Here is a 26,674-nt window from a genome sequence, read left to right as displayed (position 1 = left end):
AATCCTGTGAACTCTTCTGTGGTTGTCCCTTGAAAATAACCCTCCAGATTGGCCATTATAGAATTCAAGTCACGTTAGTGTGGCTGATTGCTACATATATCTAAGCCTTTCCCATGTGACTGCTTTGTCACTAGTCTTCTACCCTAAAATGAGTAACTTTTGTGTTACTTTATATAATGGTTGTTGTGTAGAAATCAAACATATTGTACTTTCACAGTAATATGTCCAAAAGATCATTCTTGGCCAAAGAGATTATATTTTCCTTTTTTAAAAAATACCTTTTATAAAATATCTGAGTGAATATAACATCATGATGCTGAGACTAATAGCACTACCCTGAAACAGGCAAGCTTTCCTACACAGCTCCTCCAGTGCTTCCCATTAATGATCTTCAACACCCTTGCTGTTCCCATCCTGGGTTTCTCTTGAGCAGAGACAGCCACTTACATTAAACTGTGTCATGGTTTTGTGATGTGCACAAGCTGGGAGTTGAATGAAACCACCAAACTCATTTTCATTGTGCCCTAAGCTATCATTTGAAAGCAGATCACCAGAGGTGACAGGTCAGTGCACTAGCCCAGTGTGCCACTTAGCTCCGTGTTTCTTTTCTTTTTGGACACTAGAATAGAAGCAGTGAAAAGCAGTTAGTTATGCTGTGTATGCTCAGTTCAACTCCTGACAGTTGAACTACTCACTCGGGGTTTCATAGTTATATTTTATCATTAAATGAAAGTACAACTTCACCACAACATACACATTGCTCAAGTGCATGGAATTAACAATACACATTGTGTGATAACAGAATAACTTACCAGAACTATGTCTACCTTCTAAATTATTGTGGTTATACAACTAGAAATTTGACAGCCATCTACATGACGTTTTTACAGCTCTTCTCAGTTATCCAGCTTGAGAACTACTGCTCTCTTCCTTAAGGCACTAATGATTAGAACTAAAAGAGCTTTAAAAAACCCATCTAGTGAGCAAGGTCATCTTTTTATTCCCTAACAAAACAGATCACTGAGCTAACAAGGCTAGGGAAGCCTTAATTAATGTCAACAGAGCATTTTAAAAGCGAAGGGAAAATAGGTCAGTAAAAATAGTACTCTAGAGAAGTAAGGAAGATTATCTTGTGAAATCATCCCAAGAGAAGCCAGGGAGCCTTATTGTCAGATATTGCTAATGCTAGGGGGGGATTACAGAAAAGTGTGGGAATAACTAACACTGTTTTGTGACCTCACAATTTTCTTCATTGTAGGTTAGCCAAACCAGGTAGAGTCCCTGCAATGAAGGCACAGGCATGAGCTCAGAAATCAGAACATGTATTTATTTCTGCAAGAGGGTAGTGAGGCAGCTCCCCTCCTCTTGCTCATGCTGCTGACTCCTAAAAACGCTTTTGCTTTTCCTCCAGGCAGAAACTGCATGCCCACTCTCCACTTCCTCAGAGTCACAGTGTCCTTCCCCTCTGCACTGCAGAGACAGAACCAGCACAGTAATCCTGTTACAATTCTATTCATCTCTGTAGTACCAAGGATCTCAAAGCGCGTTACATACCTAAATTAAGTGTCACATCACATCCCTGTGGTAGAGGTAGATTATCCCTTATTTATAAAGTGGAAAAAGAAGGAGAGACTGGCCACAATCCAACAAAGCATGCTCTTAACTTCAAGCATGTAACTAATCCTACTGATTTCATAAAGATAAGCACAAACTTAAGTGGTTTACTGAATCAGAGCTATAGAGAGGACTAACTGACTTGCCCCAGGTCACCCAGAGAGTATACTTCATGCTTCAGCCTCTGGCCATTCATTATGATGTTTAGTTTCCTCTTAGCATTGGCATGGTGGAGGTGGAATGTGCTAGAGACTGTCATGCTGGTGCTAGGCTGAAGGCACCATGTCTTGCGGTAGTTGGCTTGCTCTGCAGCATCGTCATTCAGGGTCATCTCCAGATCAGAAAAAGTCAGAGCCTGTAGCCCGCAGCAGATGTCGTCTGCGTAGATGACTGGGCTGGTGGCAGGTCATTTCTGTACAGGTTGAACAAGGTTGGGCCTAGAACAGACCCCTGTGGTAATCTGTTCCTCTGTTTTTTCCAAGCACTTGTTTTCTCACCCACATGCACCTTCAACCATCTGTCTCGGAGTAGCAGTTCGATGGCATCAGTAAGCCATGGTGGGAGGACTCTTGATATTTTAACAGGTAGACCCATGTGCCACACCATATCATACACTGCAGAGAGGTCAAGGAAAATACCACCTGTTTCCAGGTTTCTCTGAAAATCATTTTTGATAAATATGTGATTAGCACAAGTACTTGGTCACATGTGCTTCGACCTTGTCAAAAGCCTACTTGCTCAACATTCAAGATGTTCTCCACCTCTAGTGTTATTCACTGTAAAATTAGGCATTCTAAGACCTTGAGACACACAGAAAGCAGCGATATCAGGTGGTAGTTTGATGCCTGGTTTGGGTCTTTACCAGGTTTTGGGAGACTGATGACTTTTGACAGGCACCAGTTTTGCAGCCAGAGGCTGAAGCATACCCAGTTTATTTAGGTCTGACCCTCAATCGAACATTGACATACAAAAAGCCACTTGAGCAAGACAGCAGCGAAGGTCAAGACACGCAACAAGCTTCTCAGCAAACTGGCAGGTTCTTCATGGGAAGCAGATGCTCCAACCTTAAAGGACTTCAGCCCTTGCCATATCATATTCAATAGCAGAGTACTGTGTGCTAGTATGTAATCATTTGGCACACACCAAACTTGTAGACATGCAACTCAATTCAACAATGCTCATCATCACATGAATTCTCCGACCGACTCATCTTTCCTGTCTTCCAGTTCTGAGCCACATTTCTCCCCCTTACATCAGGAGGGAGATTGCAGCTGGCAAACTGCTTGAGAAGGGATGTGCAAACCCAAATTGGCCCTTGTTCAATGACTTTTTAGTCCACTGGCTATACATCTTTCATCATGACACCCACAGTGGTCGAGGTTGCCACGCCAGGATGTGATAGCAGAGTCCTTGTGGTGGAAAGACTGGTATTTAACATCAATCACCAATCAGTTTCTTGTCATAGACCCTACTGCTCACCTGCCCAGCTTTGACCTGCCACGTTGTCAGTGGGCTCTTCTTAACCAATTCCGGATTGAGCAAGGCCTCTGTGCAGTCAACCAGCACTGTTGGGGTGTTCAAGATAATCCAAGCTGCAGCTGCAGCACAGATCAAACTATGATACACATTGTTGAGGGGTGCCCACTAACGAAAATTCAGGGGTGGGCTCCGAGAGCTCCACTTGGCCACTAAGAATGCTATTTCTTGCAGGAGTGCCTGAATAATGTTGATAGTGAGGGTGCTGAGAGCGATGGAACCAAACTGTAAGGCCTGTATATAATGGAATCCACTTCAAGCAAGGGGGTGCAGCCGTACCCCCAGCACTCTTAGTTCCAGCACCTATGATTGTTTGGCTCAGCAAATATGCAGATGCTAAATAAATTGTATCAGAGGGGTATCCATGTTAGTCTGGATCTGTAAAAGCGGCAAAGAGTCCTGTGGCACCTTATAGACTAACAGACATATTGGAGCATAAGCTTTCGTGGGTGAATATCCACTTCGTCAGATGGCTGCATCTGACGAAGTGGGTATTCACCCACGAAAGCTTATGCTCCAATACGTCTGTTAGTCTATAAGGTGCCACAGGACTCTTTGCCACTAAATAAATAAATAAATACCCAGAGAGTCAATGGAAGAGAACCCTGGTCTCTAAATTCCCAATGTTGGTCCCCCACCACTAGACCATACTTCCTTTGTGTGAGAGCTGTAATGACATCCCTAATGACAATGAAAAGTGGGATGATCAACCTACCCTCTGTGAGCACAGCATGATAATAGCAGGTGTTGCATTTGCTACATGTGGCTGCTGCCAGGAAGGGTAGGCCGAAAATATAGCCCTTTCTTTGTTATGGTACCACATGGTGTCCCTCTCTACTCTGTTAATTAGCATTCAGTCTGTCAACATAACCCAATGGGAGGAGGGAAAAGAAACCTAGGAAAACCAATAGCATTTTATCACCCTGTCAATAAATTAAGCTAGCAATTTATTGCTATACCTGGGTAAGCACACAGCACTGGTGTACATACAGCTGTACACAAATGGTTGATTTAGGATTTTCTAGCTAGCCAGCAGTCTGATTTTTAGGGGCACGTTCCCATGGGACGTATCTTTAAACATACTTCCTTTTTGTATTCCTATTAACAATAATTGCTGTCATGGTTTCACCTTTAGTGATCAACTTCTTAACTGCAGAGCTTTCAGGGGGAAATGGTGCTCTGAGAAATATTGAAGACAAAAAGACCATTTACCTGTTCCAGTGGAACATCGATGTACCTGTACTGCACCAGGTTTATGTTTCAAATCAAAATTCTTAACAGAAACCTAAATAGGCTGTACTGTAGGGAATGATCCTTGACTTTCTGGGATAGAAAAGGGTGCTATAATAGTACTATTCCGTCTCTAACTTATATGATGTTACCATATTCAAAAATGCAAGAATGTTCCCCCTCTGGTACTGGAATGAAAAAGCTGGCAGATATGGTTTTAGATTTCACAAGAGGAAAAAAAGGATGGATGATGCGGGAAGGAGAGCATACCACCTTAGCATCTAGCTTTCTTTCTCAGGGCTAGCCAGGAAGAAAAAGCAGCAGGTTTTGTGACCTTACTCTTGACCCTGGAATGCAGAGGGAACCATCCTCAGGAAGTCCACTAAATGTGAGAAAACAGTTGTGTTGAAATAAAGACATAAAGCTATCTTCAGTCTGCAACACGTTAGGGGGTTTTGTAGTAGGCTTCCTGGACACCTAAACCCAGCTCTGAAAGCAGTGCTCGTATATTCTCTGAGGTGCTCAAAGTCAGCTTATCTATAAGGGGAAGAAAATATTGCTTCCATCTAGTTTGTACTTGAGGATATCTCAAGAAGGAAATCAAAGAATGCTAGGGATAAATCTTTGGAAAAGAGCATATCAAAACTTTGTTTAATTTGTTTCCACAGCTGTTGTAAAACTAACTCACTGGAGGCAACGTAATCTGAAAGTGGAATCTATTATTAAAGTGGGAAATGACTCACCAGAAGAGCAAAGTCTTTATGTCTCTCCCTTAGCATGGCTTTGTGGGTGGCATGCTTGCTGTGGGCCAGAAGCTCCCAAACTTCACACTGCTACCTATTGCATCACTTGGGGGAGTGGGATTTCAGCTTGGAGATCACATCCTTTGGCTGAAATGTTACACTGAGTTCCCCACTTCCTGTTTCTAGTGACTGTACAGGTTGAAGAGAGAGAGAGAGAAAATCCTGGTGTGTTGGCCAAGATTTCTTCTCAATAACACTATTTCTGAAGTTCAATGCTGTGTATTAGCTGTGCTGAGCACACAGTGGCTGATACAATTGGCTACAGACACTCTCACTACACTACTAGCATCTAATTGGTTTATAAACCTATCTGCGCTAACTTAAATATCAGAGGCATTTTACAACACAAAGCTCCATTCTGGAAACAAACAATCTGGTGACCTCCGTATCTGAATCTGGAAGCTTGTGGTGGAATCAAATGTCTGATAAACTAAGCCATTTGGAAACAAACAGCCCAAATGTTGCCCTGACTGCACAAGTGTGGATACCTGTGGAAAGAACAGTATAGCTCAGAATTCCACATGAGGAGTCTTCTCTGAATGGTTTTATCAGGGCATGGGACTTTCTCCCACACAGAACTGTCAGAGGGTTCTGTACCCTAAACAGCAGATGCAGGGCAAAAACAGCTGTGGAAAGTTTTGATATACTCTTTTCCAAAGATTTATCCCTAATGTCCTTTGATTTACTTCTTGAGATATCCTCAAGTACAAACCTGAGCACGTCAAAGAATATATGAGCACTGCTTTCAGAGCTAGGTTTAGGTATCCAGGAAGCCTATTGCAAAACCCTCTTCACTCCACCCCCTTCACCAAGGGCCATCCCCTTCACCATGGCAGCAAAACTCCATGGGTTGCTGTGAACCCCACCAGCAGCAAGAACAAATCCCACACACACACAAAGGAGGAGAGGTTGCAGACGTGCAGAGGAGTTAATACTGGCTAAACAAGCAGTAATTTGTTGGAGGGTTGGTACCCCAGATACAGGGCCGGTGCAACCACTAGGCAAACTAGGTGGTTGCCTAGGGCGCCAAGTGGTTGGGGGCGGCGGTGGAGCGGAGGTAAGCTGGGGCAGGGGAGCGCGGGGAGGGCCTCCTGCAGCAAGTAACGGTGCGGGGGGGGGGTTGTCACACAGGGGAACTGCTTCCCGCCCCCGTTCACCTTTGCTCTGCCTCCTCCCCTGAGCACCGCCCCGCTCTGCTTCTCTCACTCCCAGGCTTGCGCGCCAAACAGCTGATTGGCGCCGCAAGCCTGGGAGGCGGGAGAAGCGGCAGCGTGCTCGGGGAGGAGGCGGAGCAGAGGTGAGCTGGGGCGGGGAGCTGCTGCATGTGGCTCCCCGGGCCGAGGGGAGGGGGCGGTGGCAGGGAGCTGCCCCAGGGCGGTGGCGGGGGGGCAGCGCAAGGTGGAAGTTTCGCCTAGGGCATGAAACCTCCTTGCATCGGCCCTTCCCTTTTCTCATCAAAACATCAACCCTTTTCTCACTGCTTCTAAACAGCATCCCCGCAGGTTGGTCAAATACTGAGGGGCTGTCATTGGATGGTTTCAACAGCCTTCCGTCTGCATTGCATTTTAAAATTGTAAGAGAGTGCCCGAACATCGGTCCCTGCATGCCTGTTTTAGCGACCTAAGAGCTAATTCAGGGGCTCATCAGTTGGCACCCAAGTTTGAAAATTAGGCCCTGGCTCAGGGACAACTCTTTAGACATGTGAATTACAACGATTCCATTGTTGGCAGCAACAGCCTGTTATTATTGGTTCTGATTAATAAGTGAGTCCTCTGACTTCTTCAAGGCAACATTCGTAATGGATTAGATGGATGGGAGATGTCATAAAAATCTAATGAAGGTTAATTGTGATAAAATAGATTTTTGTATATTGGAAAGCAAGCTCTGATTGTGTGTCAAAATTCATAAACAAAAATAAGCACATCTATTTTATACTGATGGGGGTAGTAGGTGCATCCAAGAACTATGTGTTTAAAATTGCGAGCCTGTAGTTCCCAGGATTCTCCTCCTTCCCTTTTTTAAAGATGGGCACTACATTAGCCTTTTTCCAGTCGTCCGGGACTTCCCCTGATCGCCATGAGGTTTCAAAGATAATGGCCAATTGCTCTGCAATCACATCCGCCAACTCCTTTAGCACTCTCGGATGCAGCGCATCCGGCCCCATGGACTTGTGCTCATCCAGCTTTTCTAAATAGTCCTGAACCACTTCTTTCTCCACAGAGGGCTGGTCACCTCCTCCCCATGCTGTGCTGCCCAGTGCAGTAGTCTGGGAGCTGACCTTGTTCTTGAAGACAGAGGCAAAAAAAGCATTGAGTACATTAGCTTTTTCCACATCCTCTGTCACAGTTTGTGGACCACTGGTCTATAGTGAGTGTGGCAATAGAAGGTATTTACAGAATTTACCAGAAAATTAAGGCAAAAGTGAGAATTATACAATGACTCCCTTGAAAAGCATGGCAACTATGCAGTAGTACATGGCAATGCAAATGTGTTAGTTCATAGTAATGTTGGAAATAACCTGTATAATTTCTTATATGGAAAGTACAAGTTTCTAGTACTTGTTGTCACTGAGACACCTGCACTCTCTTATCCACCAATAAGGAGATGCGAACATAATTAATGTAAAAATTTCTTTAGAGGAACTAGATTTAGTCTCTCTGGTGTTGGAACAGGGCATATTTCTCTGACCTTTCACTAACACTGGCTCAGCAGAACAACAGTAGAGAAGTTTCCACAGCTTAACAGATTCATCCAGGTCACTCTGCTTCCAAGACCACATCACTTTTCTTCATGTTCTCAGCTCTCAGTTATGTTAACATACACAACACCTAGATTTATTTCTATTATCTGCCAGTTGCACAAAATATACGAGCAAGATGCCCTTTGAACTGGTACGACAAACAGATGCTACATAAGGCTGCATGAAGAAAAGGTCTAAACTTCCACCAAATCCACAGCTCCGTGACCCATCAGACACTTTGGTGCTTTGCATAGAGGGAACGTTGCACACATATACTGTGTAGAAACAATCTTGGTGCATTGAAGAAAGTAGCTAGAACAGACAGATGTAGTTATTTTGGAATGACAGATCTGCTCTCAGAATGGAGCATAAAATAGTTAGCAAATGCATGCAGTAGTTTGAGGTTATTTTTAATTTTGTTTATTTGGAGGGTGAAATTTCTAAGACACTAGAAGTCTTTATTAAGTTGGACTTCTTATTAATTGTGAATCCAAATTTCAACTGTGGGAAAGGCTCACAAAATGGAAATAAAAGAGCAAAGTTCCAAGTCTCGTATGTCTGGGTCAAGGTCATTCTTTGAAGCCTTGTTCCTAACCGACATTCCAGTACCATTCAGTTAGAGACAAATGCCTTAAGTGGCTGCTGCTCCCCAAGAGTGATCTGGCACCATGATTTTGGATTATTTCCCTGTCCATAATGGTATAGTGCATGAATAGGATACATTCCAAGGTCTGTGGTATCTATATTATGTCCTTTGCTTCCTGGGTTGAGGTTGAGGCTGAGGAAACCCACAAGACAGAGCAGTGATTTGTAGAATTTAAGGTCAGAAGAGATGCAATATGTGGGGTTGGCTGCTCCCCCTGCCAGTCCATCAGTGAAGCCTCTGCTGCATGCCAGGTCTTGTCCAGCAGGGCCCAGCTCCCATCCTGTTTCCAGCCGGCACTGGTGGCGAGCTACAGTGGCTGGTGAGTGCTGGCCGGTGCCAGGTGGAGGCCGGTTACGTGTCGCCTCTTTTGCACCATGCATTGGCCCTTTACATGCTCCCCCTCTCGCTGTCCTCTCCCTGCTTTGCCCCGTCAGCCACCCAACCCCGCTGCTCCTCCATATTGCCCCCAGTCGGGCGCGTCCCACTCCCAGCGCTGTGCGGAGAACCAGCCCCTGGTCAGAGTGCTCAGCTCATCAACAGCCTGGCCGGCGGGTTTCTTCCTTCCCCCACTGCCTCTGGCTGGGCTAGTGCCCCGGGAAAGCCCAAGACCCTCCAGCCCAGGGCGCTGGCCAGGAGGAGCCAAGCCCTGCATATGCCAAAGCTCCGCACAGCACTGTCACAGGGAAGGCTCTCTGCCCCTCAGCTAAGCTCTGGAGTGGCAGGAGGGAAGTGATTTCCAGCCTGCTCATGCCCCAGCCCTGCAGGCTCCACAGCAGCCCCCTGGGCAGGGGCTTAGCACCCTCTTCACCAACCCCCACCCCCCTGCATCCCACTCTGGATCCTGCCGGGAGTGTGGGGCTCCTCCATCCCCTAGGCACCTTTCCCTGCTGAGCCACCTCTCTGGCCCGCTTCGCTGAAGCCCATGCAGTCAGATTCCCTGGGCCCTGGTGCACAATTCAGCCTTAGAGCTTAACCCCTTCCTGCCCAGGCTGTAGCCAGGGGACAGGAGGTGGCTGGGTTATGTCTGTGGCCAGCAGCAGCCTGGAGGTGTTAGCTGCCTTTCAACACTGTGCAGGCAGGAAGGGACAAGCTGCTTCCAGTGGGAGGGGTGGGGAAGAGATGAGCTCTGCAATGACAAGGGCTAAGTCATCCCTTCCCCCCTCCTCCTCCTCTCCTGAGACTGGAAGCAGCTCCCATCCCTTCCCTCCCACAGAGTGGCAAAAGGCTGCTGCTGGCCATGTTCTGGTGTGAACCCTGGCAGAAATCTGGGAAGGGGGGCATGTGACCCTGCATGCCCCCCACACACATACACAAGTGTTGCCTTGGGAAGATGCGGTGCCAGGTACCAGGAGAGGTGGGTCCATCCGAGGGGCCCAGCCAGGCATGGACGTCAGAGAGCGCCAGGTAGGGAGGGTCAGGTTGGTCAGTCACCCTCCATAGGTGAGAGAGGTGTACAGGAGTGTGTGTGTGTGTGCGCGTCATCCCCCCCGCCCCCCGTATGTGCCACCCCTCCCTGTGTGAACCCTGAAGCTTTAAAGATAAAAAGGTAAATAAAAAGAATCCAACTACGCAGTTTTTTTTTAAACAGGGCCTCAGTCATCTTGATGTTAATTTGAACATTTGTACTGTGTATCATAGAATCATAGAATCATAGAATCATAGAATATCAGGGTTGGAAGGGACCCCAGAAGGTCATCTAGTCCAACCCCCTGCTCAAAGCAGGACCAAGTCCCAGTTAAATCATCCCAGCCAGGGCTTTGTCAAGCCTGACCTTAAAAACCTGTAAGGAAGGAGATTCTACCACCTCCCTAGGTAACGCATTCCAGTGTTTCACCACCCTCTTAGTGAAAAAGTTTTTCCTAATATCCAATCTAAACCTCCCCCATTGCAACTTGAGACCATTACTCCTCGTTCTGTCATCTGCTACCATTGAGAACAGTCTAGAGCCATCCTCTTTGGAACCCCCTTTCAGGTAGTTGAAAGCAGCTATCAAATCCCCCCTCATTCTTCTCTTCTGCAGACTAAACAATCCCAGCTCCCTCAGCCTCTCCTCATAAGTCATGTGCTCTAGACCCCTAATCATTTTTGTTGCCCTTCGCTGGACTCTCTCCAATTTATCCACATCCTTCTTGTAGTGTGGGGCCCAAAACTGGACACAGTACTCCAGATGAGGCCTCACCAGTGTCGAATAGAGGGGAACGATCACGTCCCTCGATCTGCTCGCTATGCCCCTACCTATACATCCCAAAATGCCATTGGCCTTCTTGGCAACAAGGGCACACTGCTGACTCATATCCAGCTTCTCGTCCACTGTCACCCCTAGGTCCTTTTCCGCAGAACTGCTGCCTAGCCATTCGGTCCCTAGTCTGTAGCGGTGCATTGGGTTCTTCCGTCCTAAGTGCAGGACCCTGCACTTATCCTTATTGAACCTCATCAGATTTCTTTTGGCCCAATCCTCCAATTTGTCTAGGTCCTTCTGTATCCTATCCCTCCCCTCCAGCGTATCTACCACTCCTCCCAGTTTAGTATCATCCGCAAATTTGCTGAGAGTGCAATCCACACCATCCTCCAGATCATTTATGAAGATATTGAACAAAACCGGCCCCAGGACCGACCCCTGGGGCACTCCACTTGACACCGGCTGCCAACTAGACATGGAGCCATTGATCACTACCCGTTGAGCCCGACAATCTAGCCAGCTTTCTACCCACCTTATAGTGCATTCATCCAGCCCATACTTCCTTAACTTGCTGACAAGAATGCTGTGGGAGACCGTGTCAAAAGCTTTGCTAAAGTCAAGAAACAATACATCCACTGCTTTCCCTTCATCCACAGAACCAGTAATCTCATCATAAAAGGCGATTAGATTAGTCAGGCATGACCTTCCCTTGGTGAATCCATGCTGACTGTTCCTGATCACTTTCCTCTCCTCTAAGTGCTTCAGGATTGATTCTTTGAGGACCTGCTCCATGATTTTTCCAGGGACTGAGGTGAGGCTGACTGGCCTGTAGTTCCCAGGATCCTCCTTCTTCCCTTTTTTAAAGATGGGCACTACATTAGTTCTGATTGATTGCCATTGAACTCGCTTGAGTACGAGTAATTTTACCAGGTGTCCCATATTCAGCGTAGGGAAATATGGTCATCCTATCCCATGAATCTGTCACATCCCTTGGTTTGTTGTCGCAATGGTTAATTATGACTTAATTATCCTCACTGTTAAAAAATGTGCTTTATTTTGAATTTGAATTTTTCTAGGTTCAAATTCCAGCCACTGGATCTTGTCACAGTTCTGGCGTTCATTTGTTATGATGTCATCTGCCCAACGGTGCAACAAGGGTCAAAGTCTCATTCTGGAGCATAGTGCTTGGCTAGTTTCCCTGTTGGTACTAGCTGCTAGTGGGCAGGGCCATGGCCCCTCGCTTGCCCTCTCAGTGCATCTCTGATAGAGCTGTCCAGGCACAGAGAGGGCAGCATGTTACACTCTCTAACAAAGTGGCAAAGAATACCACCCTGGTGTGTGCTCCCTTGGAGCCTTCAAGAGGAATTGCGGCAGAACCAGCCCAAGTTCCTCCAGGGAGCTCCGGCTGTAACGCCGCTCCTACATACAAGTTCCCCAGAGGTTGCCAAGGGCAGAGTCTAACCCCAAATTAGGCCTCTTAAAGGATGACTGTAGAACTGTAGATTGTAATTTGGATGTAAGGTCCAAATTAGATAGCAGGTTTTGTCGGAGCAACAGCTGGAGCTACAAATCTGGCAGCTCCATCAGATGCATCTAAAGCAGCTCTAAGGGAGTGCTTAGAAAGAGCTTCTTGAATAATGCCTTTGAATAACTGTTTATAAGACTCACGCAAAAGGTTTAATGAAGGCAGCATCCTGATTTACAAATCGTATCTGGAAAACAAAGCTTGGTAATTAGCTCTCCTCATGAAAAGTGCTGCTGAGGAATAAGCTTTCCTTCCCCAACAGTCATGCTTGCTCGACTCTTTATCAGGAGAAGCAGAGTGAAACCTCCTCTGAGACTTAGAACTGTCATTAGCCACAGCTAGAAGTCTGGAGAAGGATGGGTGAAAAATCAACTAAAGTCTTGTTTACATAATTGATAGAATCATTCTGGTTTCTTAGCAACAGGAAGAAAAGAAGCTGCTTGAGATTTGAGCTGTTTGGTCAAATGCAACAGGCCATCACTTTTCATAAGGGTCACTTTATTTTTAATCTGTAGCAGTTTAAGGTTTATGTTCCTTCTTAGACACAGAGGACCGAAGCAACTCTGCTTCTATTGCCAAATAATTTATGAGCTCCTGAAAAGCTCTCATACTACCAGGAAAGGTAGCATCATCATCAGACACATAGTCTACTGAGGACCATTGCACCAGCTAGAGTGACCACGGTTGATGGCATTGCACCAGGCATTGTGTAATTAAGTTCCTGGATTTCACTCAATCCTGTGAATCCACAAATTTCTGGGGTGGCCCCACAGGTGGTGCCAGGTGGGGTGAGAGCATGCACCCCTTCAGACGTCGACAGAGAATTTGAGAGCACGGTGTGCTGGAGTGTTTTTGCCCATCTTGGTGACATGGCTGAAGAGTATGCAATGCCACTTTGGAATATAATGAGCTACTGAAGGAAGGCCAGGTCTCTATGAGAGTATGACATTTCACACACAAAGTGAAACCACTTTATGCTCAGGTTTTGGTGCTGACAGCACATATGGAACACCTTGAATTTCTCCAAATCTGCTGGTAAGAAGGTCCAGGCTACTGACCCATATAGCAATGCAGGTAGTACACAGGTTTGATAACTGTTGAACTCAAGACAAAGACATTTTTGTGTCCATAAGTGACACGTGGACTTTAGGCAAGAGGTGATGAGATCTATTTGTCAAAGAACGTCTGGTCTATTGTGACCATCTAAACTCTGCTTGTATCCCAGGCAGATGATCTCATCAGTGCTTTCTATGGTACTCGAACCCATCTGCACCAGGGGTTGTGTTAGCCCAGCTCCAAGATTCTGGACCTTGGTCTTCACCACGAGACACTGAAACCTATAGAGCAGCAATGTCTTGGAGACCTTGAGGGCAGAGCTGAAATTCTCTGACTTCTCCACAAGCAAGGCAGCATTGTCAGCGTAGGACTTGGTCAGTGAATACTTCTTGACTATCCTTGATTCCAGTGTGTGGAGCAGCAAGTCCTAATAGTCAGTCAATAGTTTGACAGAATAGTGCCAGCGCAAGAATGCATCCCTGCTGCACCCCAGCGGTTGTATAGAAATGCAGCTACAACCATGACCCAGTGAGCACTCTCATACCAGTATTGGTGTGAAGATCATGCATCAGATTTAGCAGAACATCTGGAATGCCAATTCCTTTCAATGCGAGCCAAAGCACTGACCTGTCAACTGACTCAAAAGCCACTTTGATGTCAAAATATGTCATGTGAAGTGGGCAGTTAAATTCTTGGTACAGCTCAGCTAGAAGCTGGAGGGGAAAGCCATAGTCCATTGTCAACCACTCAACTCTGAAACTTGATTGATGTGGACAACAGTATCTATTAAGCATTGGCTACATCCTGCCAAGCAGAATATGAGCTAAGACCTTTCCAGGGACCAATAACAATGAAATTGGCCTGGAGTTGCCACACTTGGTGTGAGATCCTTTGCCCTTGTACAGGGACACTATGATGACATCTTTCCAGTCTGCTGGTACTTTGCCTGATACCCACTGTTTTCAGAACAGTTGCTGCAGGCTGATGCTCACTGGTTCCAAGGTGTCTTTGAGCAGTTCAGGAGGAATTCCATCAGGTCCAGCAGCATGTTCATTCCATAATTTTTGGATGGCCTTTCATACTTCCTTGAGTGACAGAGGGACAGTATTCATCCCTCGGTCTGCAGCCATGCCATTTGCCAGGTCATGTAGCTCTGGCCAATTGTCAGCAGATGCGTGGTTCATTAAACTTTCATAGTGTGTTTTCTATCTGTCCAGAACCTCATCTACTGATGAGCAGAGAAAGCCATCTGATTTCATGATGGGAATGTTAGAAAGCTGTTTATAGCTACCAGTCAGGCACTTGATGGCTCTGGATGCAGGGTGGAGATTGCTGTGTTTTAAGCCATCCTCTACTTCATCAGCCAGGGAGTTAATGTAGATCTCCTGGTCACGTTTTGCCATGGCCCAGAAAATGCCTTTCAGCCATTTATGTTCGTGGACAACTCCCTGCTTGCATTCATCTGCCTTTTTCATTAATATATCACAGGCCTCTTAGGAAAGCCAAAGTTTTTTGCATGACTATCTGAACGCAGTTGTTTCAGCAGTGGCATATGATATAGTGTTATGTATACCACTCCAGGCAATCTTCACGTTGTCTAAGAGAGCGCCCAGGTTATGTGTGTGATCCTCAACAGCCTGTGAATATTTCACAGCTTCAACAGGATCCTCAGATAGACACTGGACATTGTGCTGTTGATGGACGTCTGGCTTGTGAGGAGATGGAAAATGCAGTGAGAGCTGAGTAACACCTAGTCTATGGTCTGAGTTTGCTGGTACGTCTGCACCACTGAAGACCCAGTGAGATTTCACTAGGGAGCAATTTCTGACAAGGTTATGGTCAGTTTCTTTCATGGCACATCCATTGTCTTAAATCTAGGTCCAGTGATGGTTGTTAAGGTTCCTAAACCAGAAGCCCATAATAGACAAGCCCTAAGTGGCACATAATGTCAAAAGCTGGGGGTGGTGTTATTTGGGGAACCCAACCCAAAGTGACCTATCATGATTTCATACTCAGCTCAGTCTCAGCCAGTCATGGCATGGAAATCTCTGAGCACTAACCCATGTGTCATGTGGTAGAATTAACTGGATTTTTGCTGTTAGCTGGTGGCAGAATCCATCCTTTTCTACAGGGGATGCGTCTTCTGTTGGTGCATAGGTCACAGTGACAGATAAGTGTCCACAATGATGCTGGAGCTGAGCATAGAGTAAATGTGGAGTGATGTGCTTCTATGTGGTTAAAACCTGTGCTGGGGTTGTCTAATAAGTGCCACACCCGGAGTTCAGTGTGACCCCCCAGAATGGAGGAAGGTTGTTCCTTCACAGTGGCTTGATTGCTTGGTTTGGTAGACAGGCTTCTGTGATGCCAGTAATTATGATCACGTAGCAGGTGAGTTCTTTGACAAGAGCTGTCTTGCACCCAGTACTGTTCAGAGTTACACAATCCATGTGGTGATGCAGAACATGCTTCTAAGGTCCAATTTGGATTTCCAGGAAGTTGTGGTCATCGGGTCTATGCCTTCCCTAAGAGGATTTGGCCCATGCATGCAGAACACTCCCCTCCTCTTGGAATTGGTAACATCAGGTCTTTATCTCTGGTGCTGTTGTCACGGTCTGTCATTGCCTGTTTCCCCTTTGTTTCACTCTGCTTTCTTGGGACTGGGGAGACAGAGAAAGGTTTTATTTTGGGGGACACCACCACCCTTCCCAAGAATTCATCCACCAAATGCCATTGATTCCTGATTCTGAAGGCAATTGTTTCAGCAGTGGCATGTGATATAGTGTTATGTGTACCACTCCAAGCAATCTTCATGTTGTCTGAGGTGGTACCTGGTTATATATGTGATCCTCAACAGCCTGTATATATTTCACAGCTTCAACAGGATCCTCAGATAGACACTGGACATTGTTCTGTGGATGAACATTATGAAGAGCTGGCTCTTACTTCCACCTTATGTGGTCCACACATCTACAGTCATCATTCATCCACCTTCACCACCACTGAGGAAATTGGCCATCATCCACTGAGTCCATCATTGGTCCTCTCTCATTACCTAGAGCAGGGGCCCTTATCAGGTACTACCAGCGGGAGACAGGTGGACCCAGTGCTTGAGTGTGCCCGGACAACAGCACCCTGAAGTAGAGCAGTTTGTGACACACAACTACCCACAAGCCTTGAAGGGGGTACCCAGGAGGGGATGGCAAATAGGCAAAGGAGATGGAAATAACCTACCTGATCAGATTCTTATTTAGTAGGTCTTAGAAGTGTGATTACTTCACATGTTGGAAGGTTCTGTAGTATTAAATGCCAATATGGAGGGTTTATTCTATAATCTTTCATTTGCACACTTTTAACAAGAATGAAAAAGAATGAGCATGAGAAATTCCTGCATCAACATTCATGGTACTCTAAGCCACAAGACGCTGAATTCAGGGGAGATTTTAACCATCCTCGTATCAGTTGGGTAACAGCTACAACCAAATATGCATTTATCAAAGAGGTTCCTAAATTATATAGATTACAATAGGTAAGAAACCACAACCAGAGAAGAAGTCAACTTGCATCTACTTCTTAATGAAAGGGAGTAAGTAAGTGAGAATGACAGAATGGTGGGGAAGTTCAGAACCAGTGATGATGAGCCTCTTTGAATTCTGCATGCTAAGGAACAGATTCATTTTCTTGATGCAAATGTAACTGGCTGCTCTTCCTGCATAAGGCATGCTCCTAGTCTGTTGGGAGATGCATCTGCTGACAATACAACAGGGATAACGAAATCATAACATTTTCAGTCTAGCTGCTTTGTGATCAGCGCTTTTAACTCCTCAAATACTGGTTTAGGTCTGTCTTCCTAGTGACCAGCAATTTCATTCTGCAGCAATTCCCTTAAGCAAAACCACAGAGAGATTTGGGGGGAATTTTCCCAAATGGTTTCATATCCTCATCTCTGTAGACCTACTTTATGTCTTGGAGAAGACGTTTCAAGTATATTTTTATCTGGATTAGTATTTAAATCATATTTGCTCTATTTATGTCCCATTCAGACACACTGGTCGTGCTCTCACCCATATTATCAATCTCATTAGCATATAGATAGTCACTCTGATACTAGTACCATGATATGTATCCATACTCAGTTCTTATGAGTCCCTGTCTTTTAAAAAAAATACCATCATCTACAAAATACTACCAGAAATATGTCTCGAGGCTAGAAAACATTCTGCAGGTTTCATTCATCAGGCTCAGACTGAATTAGGAGAACGTCATCTCTCAGACCCAACCTGGCCCACTTCAAATACATCATGCTCTGGTGAGATACAATAATGGGTCTCTGGCCAAGTATTTCTGCATTTCAGGATAAAGCCCTTGTGCCACACCCCCTTTCCCTATGAGCCCTCTTGTTTCTCACTGCTTGGTCACTAATGATGTCTGCACCTTTTCATAGGAGTCTTTCCTAATCTGATCCTGTGGCAGCTGTTCCTTTCAATCTGCAAGAGACAATCAGATCAGCCCTAAGGTAGTCATGTTGCATCTCATTGTTGCGGGCTGCATCTTCTTCCATCCAGCTAGTAAGAATTTAGCTCCTTCTCATGGTGTTTTCTCCTGGCTTTCTCTTTCTCTCTCCTCTGTCAGGTTGTGACACATCTTCATAAGTATGTCAGCCACAGATAACTGCTGCAGATATTTATCTATGCTTAATTGTATGTATTCTTCAAATATTGACCATATTCTGGTTATAAAATTAATGTGGGTAAATCAGAAATTGATGCAAAGTAATTGTGACTGAAGTGTGTTAACACTTAATACTACAGTTTGCAATCATAATTACAATATATTTGCTTTTTAATTACTATCTGGCTTATTTATCTCCATGAGAGAGACTTCCCAAGAGTGTCTTTCTCACTAGAATGTTTTATTTTTACAGAAAAATGCAGCCATTGAGTGAGACGGAAATTACTTCATTATTATTTAAAATGAATTCGGCCTGTCAAAATGAGCTCATTGCCATGCACAGTGCTTCCTTCTTAATTCAATCTCAGCCTTTCTAGCAATTGAAATTCTGTACTGAGATGATGTACACAGTAGGCTTTTCTAATACATACTAAACCTTGTTTTAGGAAGAGTAAGGATGCATATATATTTTTGAATAGGGCGCATAGTTATAGACCAAGTTTTGAGGCAGAGTAAAAAGAATGTCACTCTTCCATAGGACATGTAAACTGCTTTGCCAGCTCAGAATCAAGCTGTGAAGATGTCTAAGGGGAACAGAAGGACTCTGCTGCCTGACCCTGCAGTTCTTCAGATTTTGCTAGCTCAGGATAAAACTAGGAAGAAATATTTATATATAAATAATTGGAATGCTAGCTATTGCTGCTCTTTTTTTCTTAGAATAAGAAAGAAAAAAGTGAACAGCAGAGGAGGAAAGAGATGCTTGAAGAAGATATTGAAGGATATAGGAAGATGAAAGCTTAATGATGAGGTGGAAGTGCATTGCCACCTGAGGAAAGAATAAAGAAAATAGGGGAGGTTCAGGGAGGAGAGAGATCCATCTGAACAGGAGTCTGAAAGCATTGTGGTGTGTCCATCTGGAGGGAAAAGAAAGGAAGGAAAAACCAATACAATGGACTTTCAAACTTGCCAGATCTGTGATTCCAGCAGAGTTAAACAGTAAGGGCCAACTCCTAGGGCCCTTACTTGGAGCTCAGTAGTATCTGTAGAGCACTTTGGAGCAGTACGGAAACTGAATATACCCTTTAAGGTGGTTCAGCACACCCTTCCCTCTGGGGGGCCAGGAGGAGGGGCAGAACCTCTTTAGGAGCATCCTTTCACTCAGGTGAATACAAGTTCTGCTGCTGAGGCTGTAAGGTTCCTTGTTCAGTCTATCCCTTGCACAAGCATGCAGGAATCTGGCTCTCAGTTTTTGTCTTAGCCAATGTTAATTTTGTCTGTAAGGACTTTTTGGTTTGGACATGAACAGTTTCTTCAGGATCTAGAATCAATGGAGTGGGGGGAGGGAGGAGAGAAAGAAAGTTAAAAAGTTCTTCCAGTTTCAAATTGAATTTCTCAGAACCTCATTTAGGTCTGTCTGTAGTTGGTCATTAATTTGCATGTGCAGAACCTTAGCAAGTGAGTGTTAGTGTGATGGGAGCATTGTTGTGGAATCAACTGAATGTTTTAGAAACTAATTGGTGGTTTGCCCTCCCTTCTGGTCACTCTACTTAAAGAGTGCAGCAGAAGAAGAAGGGGTTGAGTGACAAATCATTGAAAAAACTTTCATTGACGGAGACCGATAAGATTCATCTCCTTTTTAAAGTGAACAGTAATGAGAGATGATAGGATAAAGTATACAAAATAATGAATAATACGGAAAAGGTAAATCAGACTCTCTCTCTCTCATGTTATGCAAGAACAACTGCAAAGTCAAAACTAAGAATAGGAAATACTTTTTCACACACAAAATTAGCCTGTGGACTCACTGACACAGGGTACCATTGTGGCCAAGAGCTTAGCAGGTTTGTAAAGAATGAATATATATATATGGATAATATTTGAGAAGGGATATAGACCCTCACGTCCTGAGCATAAACCAACTTCTAACTAACTGAATTAGATAGACACTTACCCTGAGCCAGGTTATCCCATAACTGCCTTACTGCAGGGTTTCCTTGCACTTTCTTCTAAAGCAGCTGGCCACTGCTGGAGATGGAACGTAAGAACATAAGAACGACCATACAGGGTCAGACCAATGATCCATCTAGTCCAGTGTCCTGTCTTCCTCCAGTGGCCAATGCCAGATGCTTCAAAGGGAATGAAAAGGACGGGGCAATTATCAAGTGATTCATCCCCTGTCATCCAGTCCCAGCATCTGGGACTCAGACAGGATACTGGACTAGATGGCCCAGTGCTCTGATCCAGTCCAGCAGTTCCTATGTTCCTGGGAAAGTTTTTCTGTTTACCAATAGTTTTGTTGCGGAAGAGCGTCCCCACTGCTGTGTTTCTGCCTCCTCCTACGAATGCCATCTGAACACTGGCTTCCCCTAGCAAGGAATATTTCCTTCCCTGTGTCACTCATGTTTATTCCCCAAGTTCTCTAGTTTGTAAGCAACAGTAGGTTACAAAGTGTAAGCTAAATAATGTCCCAAAAGGTTACTCAAGAGAGCCAGAGGCTCTACAGTCCCAAAACAGTGAGTTGATATTTGGCCTGGACCCACAAAGGGAGCGAGGTTTGTAATCTTATAAGTTTTAGCCCAAGGGTTAGGGTACTCCCCTAGAATGGGGGAGATGCTGGTTCAATTCCTTCCTCTGCCTGAGGAGAAGGGAGCGGAACATGGATTCCCTACATCTCAGGTGAGTGCCCCACCGCTGGACTATAGAGTGAATCTCACTTTTTCTCTGGCCCAGATAATAATTAATTAAAGTGAAATGGCTTCAACAAGAGACACCACATCAGAATATCGCATAGTCCAGTGGTTAGGGCACCCTTCTGAGAGGTAAGGAACCTCTGTTCAAATCCCTTCACCTCATCAGGTAGAGGGAAGATTGAACTGGGATCTCCCACATCCTGGCTGAGTACCCTAACCATTGGACTAAAAGTTACAAGGGACACTGCCTCCTGTGCCCCTGGGCTGTTTTGTGTGGCGTCAGGCATGCTTTGAGTACACCTCCTGGATCACACCCTGCAGGGAACAGAAACATTCCTCAACCTATCTTCCCCTAACTTGCAGATTGCACTGGGAGTTAGGCATGAAATAGGGATTCGGATGCCTGCCTGAGGCAGCAGTCTGTATGCCCAGAGCCAGAACTTCGGGCACGTAGGGAACTTGTACAGCAAAAACGTAGGTGTCGCATGAGTTTAGGCACCTACAGGATTAGGCAGCAGTTATGTGGATCGCAGTGCTGCCTAAATCTGGGCTTTAGGCACCTAAGTCCCTTTCCGGATCTGGCTTTTTCTGACTTGCCTGCTGCCCAGCCTGAGCCACCCTTAAACCAAGGGGTGGGAGCCTTTAAATTCCAGTTCCCAAGCCCTCTCCAGTGCTGCTGACTCTCTTGTGTTGCCTACAGAGTACAGCCACCCCAGTGATGCTACAGATTTAGAAAACTTCCATCCATTCAGTGGAAGTACTGTATTTCATGGGTTTGTTTCTTAATACAGGGCACATCTACATTAAAAACTGCAGCTGGCCAGTGTCAGTTGACTCAGGCTTGCGGGACTCGGGCTAAGGGACTGTTTAATTGCGGTAGACATTCACGCTTGGGCCGGAGCCTAGGCTATGGGACCCAGCAAGGGGGGAAGGCCCCAGAACTCAGGCTTCAGCCCAAGCCCAAATATCTACGCTGCAAATAAACAGCCCCTTAACCCAAGCCCTGTGGGCCCAAGTCAGCTGCCAAAGGCCAGCCACTGTTGTTTAAGAGCAGTGGAGACTTATCCATAAAGCCCATATTGCTGACCTGACTCAAGCAAATAGTTTCATGTAAGTCAGCGGTATGGCGGATTTTGTTGTTATTTACTGTGCAAGTGTAATTGAGGACAGAGGTTGTTCTTATATTTTAATTTTTTATAATATATGAGTGCTACCCTCCACTTAAAACATCTTCTGTGGGGGAACTGGACAATACAGTAGAACCTCAGAGTTATGAACACATCGGGAATGGAGGTTGTTCGTAACTCTGAACAAAAGTTTACACCTGAACTTTCAGAAGTTTACAACTGAACATTGATTTAATACAGCTTTGAAACTGTACTATGCAGAAGAAAAATGCTGCTTTTTAACCATCTGAATTTAAATGAAACAAGCAGTGAAACAGTTTCCTTACCTTGTTAAATCTTTTTTTTTAAACTTTACCTTTATTTTGTTGGTAGTTTACATTTAACACAGTACTGTACTGTATTTGCTTTTTTATTTTGTCTCTGCTGCTGCCTGACTGCATACTTCCAGGTCCAAATGAGGTGTACAGTTGGCCAGTCAGTTCATAATTCTGATGTTCATAACTCTGAGGTTCTACTGTATTTCATATTTCGTATTTACAAACATTCTATATTTCCAAGTAAAAGTTGATGATTGATACATTTTGGATTTTTTTTCATAAAGTCAAGGAGCAGTGAGAGGAAAAATTCTGTGTAATTCAAGTGCTGCTGGTACTTCAGGACAGGTGTAGATGGATAATGTTGTGCAAGCTGTCAATCCCCCTGCCAAGGAGATATCTCAGTCTTGTGGCATCATCTGTCCAGTTCTGCGATGAAGACATGGCTTTAAATACAAAGTCAAAAGAACCACTGGAGCTAATGCACAATGTGGGGAAAGAACACAGGAAACTTTCTTTCTCTCCCTTGAATGTCTGGGCAGAGAACAGTCACAAACCCTGGTTTTGCTGGTATTCCCTCAGAAGCACAAGGTGGTGCAAAGTGCTCACAGCACTAAACATGCTGAAGGGGGGCGTGCAGACCAAAGTCAGCTTTGAGTTGAGCGTGTGTTACATTCGGTTCCAGGGGATAGTACTTCCCATACCTCTGGGGACACTGGGGTCACCATCTGCTTTTTCCCTGCAAGTGCAATACTTCCTAGAACTACTATTGCTGTAGTGTATCTCATTGCCCTCCTTCAAGCAACCGTGACTTTAAATGCCACAATCCAAATCAATGTATGACAATCTCTTCCTGTTATATTAGAATCTTTCCATCTCTTTGCTGATGCAAATTAATCAGAAAACAGATTCTACATTGATCACTGTAGGGTTTTTGGACAGAAAAATACAAGATCTGGAGAAGAAATATTACTTCGCTATAAGAAAAATATACTGATAGTTCTAATAAATTGATCTTGCAGAAGCTTATCACTTACTTGAAAAAAAATGGACCAGATCCTTGGCCCTGTTCTGGTTACTTTCACCTCTCAAATAATGCATAGAAACCACAAGCCAGTTCATCCTGCACCCCATGTTGGAAGAAGGTGTGGCTGAGGCAAAGGGATGTGGCCAGAAAGCCATTTTGCTAAAGTATTCCCTGTCTACCAGAATGTCCCCCCGTAAGGAACTATAAGAAGTCAGACATCATTCAGAGAAATCCTGAGGTTGTTCAATGTTATGTCAAGAACCAATCCAAGCCCTGGTCAGCACTAGGATCTGAGAACCACGAAGGTGACCCAGCCCATCTCCTCCTCCACTATTAGCATCATCATCACCTCTATCAGGCATCTCTCAGCCCCAGCTGTGGATCAGGACTAATACATTTTGGGGGCATACAGCCTAAAACTTTGGGAATCAAAAAAATGTTCAATTTGTGTGGTTTCTGGTGGCTGTTGCTGGTGAGATGAAAAGCAAGGACTATCTAGACTTGTTTAAACTGTATTTAGAAGAGGGTTTGGATATTTGTGAAGATTCTTTGCCTCCTGTGGTCAGAGCAACCTTCAGTACATGGCCCATCAGGGTAATCTACTGGTGGGCCGCAAGACATTTTGTTTACATTGACCGTTCACAGGCACGGCCCCCTGCAGCATCCAGTGGCCAGGAACAGCGAACCACAGCCACTGGGAGCGGCGGGGGGGAGCCGTGCCTGCGGATGGCTGCATGCCAAAGGTTGCCAACCGCTGGGTTAGAGCCTTCTTCATCCCTACCTAGCAACCTCTTTTTGTTACTCAATCATCTTTGACTTCTGTTTCAGGAGCAATGAGTCATTTCAGACTTTTGAAACTCACCTGGATTGTTACTTTCATACTTACATCTGTCAGGGTGTGGATTTTAAGGTTTGCTTAGCAACTTGCTGATAAATTATTTTGGGAGAACAAAGTGTTGGCTTTTCCAAATTTAACACAAGTAACTATGAATCATCAAGAACATTTTATATATATCTGAGGTTAAACAAATTAGGGCTGGATTTAAAATGTTTTATCTGCATCAGCGTCAAATTATATATAAAAAGCGATATTTTTCAGATCAACTGGTGGATTTGTTTTTGCAGAATAAACTTCATAAGCTCTCTAAAGACTCTTCTTCTAGCAGTACCAAACTATTGTTTAATGAAGAATCCAAAATTTGAGAAATTATTATTGTTGGATTTTGAAAGTATACAAAATATTTATTGAATTGTCTAATTTTATACTTGTTTGGAATTAAATTACATATAAAGTTAGCTCTTTATGCCACTTATTTTGAAATTAGATGGTATTTGTATCGGAATGAAATGATTAGTGTGTGAGTACCATTGCCCTCCAGTGGCTGGAACCAGAACTTCCCAATTGTCTAGGTCCAGGATACACTAACAGCTGCTAATGGATCTTCATCTTGAGCTCAAGCGTTGGAGGGCCTGTGCTTTGGGATCAGGATGATCTATGTTTTATCCCCACTGCCGCAGTGAAATATGGAGTGTCCATGAAGCCCAGGTTGGCCACAAATTCATAATTCTGTCGTTAATAGTATTTCTCAATTGTGTCATGAATGCACGTTTTCTCTTTTTTTAAATAATATTTTAGGTAACTGTCATAATTTTAATTATGTTAAAATAATGTATTGCCAGGAGATCTCAGTAACTTACTGAATTCAGCAATCTGCTGAAACCAGAGCACCAGCTCCATTACTTCCATGAGCACTTAATACAAAGAATGGGTATTTGCTTCATACAATTTCTTTTAAAAATATTTCTTCCTGACTGAAGCATGAATTGACTGTAATGCACTATGTGATTAATTGCATTAGAAATATACTTACGTTTAGCAAACAAATGCTAATGGCAGCCTGCTGTTAAAAAATAGAAGATAATGTTGCTACAGAAACAGAAGCTTTGGGCATCTTTCTCTTGCTAATTAATGGAAATAAAACCCTCATGCCCCTAGCCTATATCCTTGTGAGAGAAAGTGCGAGTACCCATATGCAAGTTCAAGGCTAAGACCTGCAGTTTGGAAAATTGTGTGCATCAGTGACTCATAGCTCGTCTTCTAAGGCTTTTATATCAATATAACTATTGCAATTAGGGAGTGTGAGATAGAGGTAGAGATATAGTACCAAAACTAAAGGAGTACTTGTGGCACCTTAGAGACTAACAAATTTATTTGAGCATAAGCTTTCTTGAGCTACAGCTCACTTCATCGGATGCATGCAGTGGAAAATACAGTAGGGGGATTTTATATAGAGAGAGAACATGAAACAATGGGTGTTGCCATACCCACTGTAACGAGAATGATCAGGTAAGGTGAAAAGAAAAGGAGGACTTGTGGCACCTTAGAGACTAACAAATTTATTTGAGCATAAGCTTTTGTGAGCTACAGCTCACAGCAGGAGAGAAAAAAAAAACCTTTTGTAGTGATAATCAAGGTGGGCCATTTCCAGTAGTTGACAAGAAGTGTGAGGAACAGTAGGGGGGAAAAATAAACATGGGGAAATAGTTTTACTTTGTGTAATGACACATTCACTCCCAGTATTTATTCAAGCCTAATTTAACAGTACCAAAACTGTTATACCGGTACAACTATTCCCCTCTCTTCCCTCCACAAATTCCCTATGTGCCATTCTCCTATTCTCTTCTCTTTCAGGGACTTGCAATCTCTTCACCCTCTGCCTCATGCCAGGGGCTCTGTGTCTCCTCCCATTGTCCCCTCTCCTTATAGCAGGCTCCCACATTCTCCCCCCATGCCAGGAGTTCTGTGTACCACTCCATTTGCCCCCTCCCCTCCATGCCACGCTCTCCAGTTTTTGGGAGGCCTGGGGCAAAATCTGAAATTCAGGCTCCCCCACCCTTGCAAAAAAAATTACTACTGAGGGGATGCCTGGTGGCTGGGGAGTGGGGTTTGGAGTTGGCAGGTCACTCATCCAGTATTAAACCAGACTGTCCTGCTTTTCTAGGGTTTGTCCCTCGTCCAGTACTCAGACAACACCAGATATTGTTTTTTCCAGTATAGGACAGGGGGTGGCATTTTCAAGAGCACACCACTTTGCCCCCGCCCACACTATCTCACATGCAAAGTCACACCAACGAGGGGGGGGGAGCAGCATGCTCTCGAAAATGGCACCCACCCGTGTGGCGTGAGTTCATTCACACATCACACCGGTGGGGGTGGGGTGGAGTGGGGTCAAGCCCACAGAGGTGCGGCCCCACACCATTCCTGGAAGTACCAGAATATTCAGTGTTCCATGAACATGTGAGTGGCCACCTTAATTTGGAGTGTGAGCCCACCCTGCTCTTCACCCCACAGCAGCAGCTCCTGCCTCATGGGGCTGAGCCTACCTCTCCACTCCAAGAGTTGTGACATCAAATTTGCCATTCACCCACATTTGGCCTGGCTGCCCTCCCTCCTTTCCCCACACCCTCATCATGATGGAGGGGCAGCCGGGCCAAACCTGAATGGCACTGTGACCCAAC

At 44.7% G+C, this 26,674-nt stretch overlaps 1 protein-coding gene across 3 annotated transcripts in view; it reads left to right on the top strand.

Annotated features, from left to right (window-relative positions):
* The window catches only part of LHFPL3 (LHFPL tetraspan subfamily member 3), a 382,826-nt gene that overhangs the window by 332,117 nt on the left and 24,035 nt on the right, over nucleotides 1-26,674 (top strand). The gene's annotated exons all lie outside the window — the stretch shown is intronic.

The sequence above is a fragment of the Chelonia mydas genome, chromosome 1, assembly GCF_015237465.2.
Source record: "Chelonia mydas isolate rCheMyd1 chromosome 1, rCheMyd1.pri.v2, whole genome shotgun sequence".
NCBI lineage: Eukaryota > Metazoa > Chordata > Testudines > Cheloniidae > Chelonia > Chelonia mydas.
This window is presented reverse-complemented; position numbering and strand designations above follow the sequence as displayed.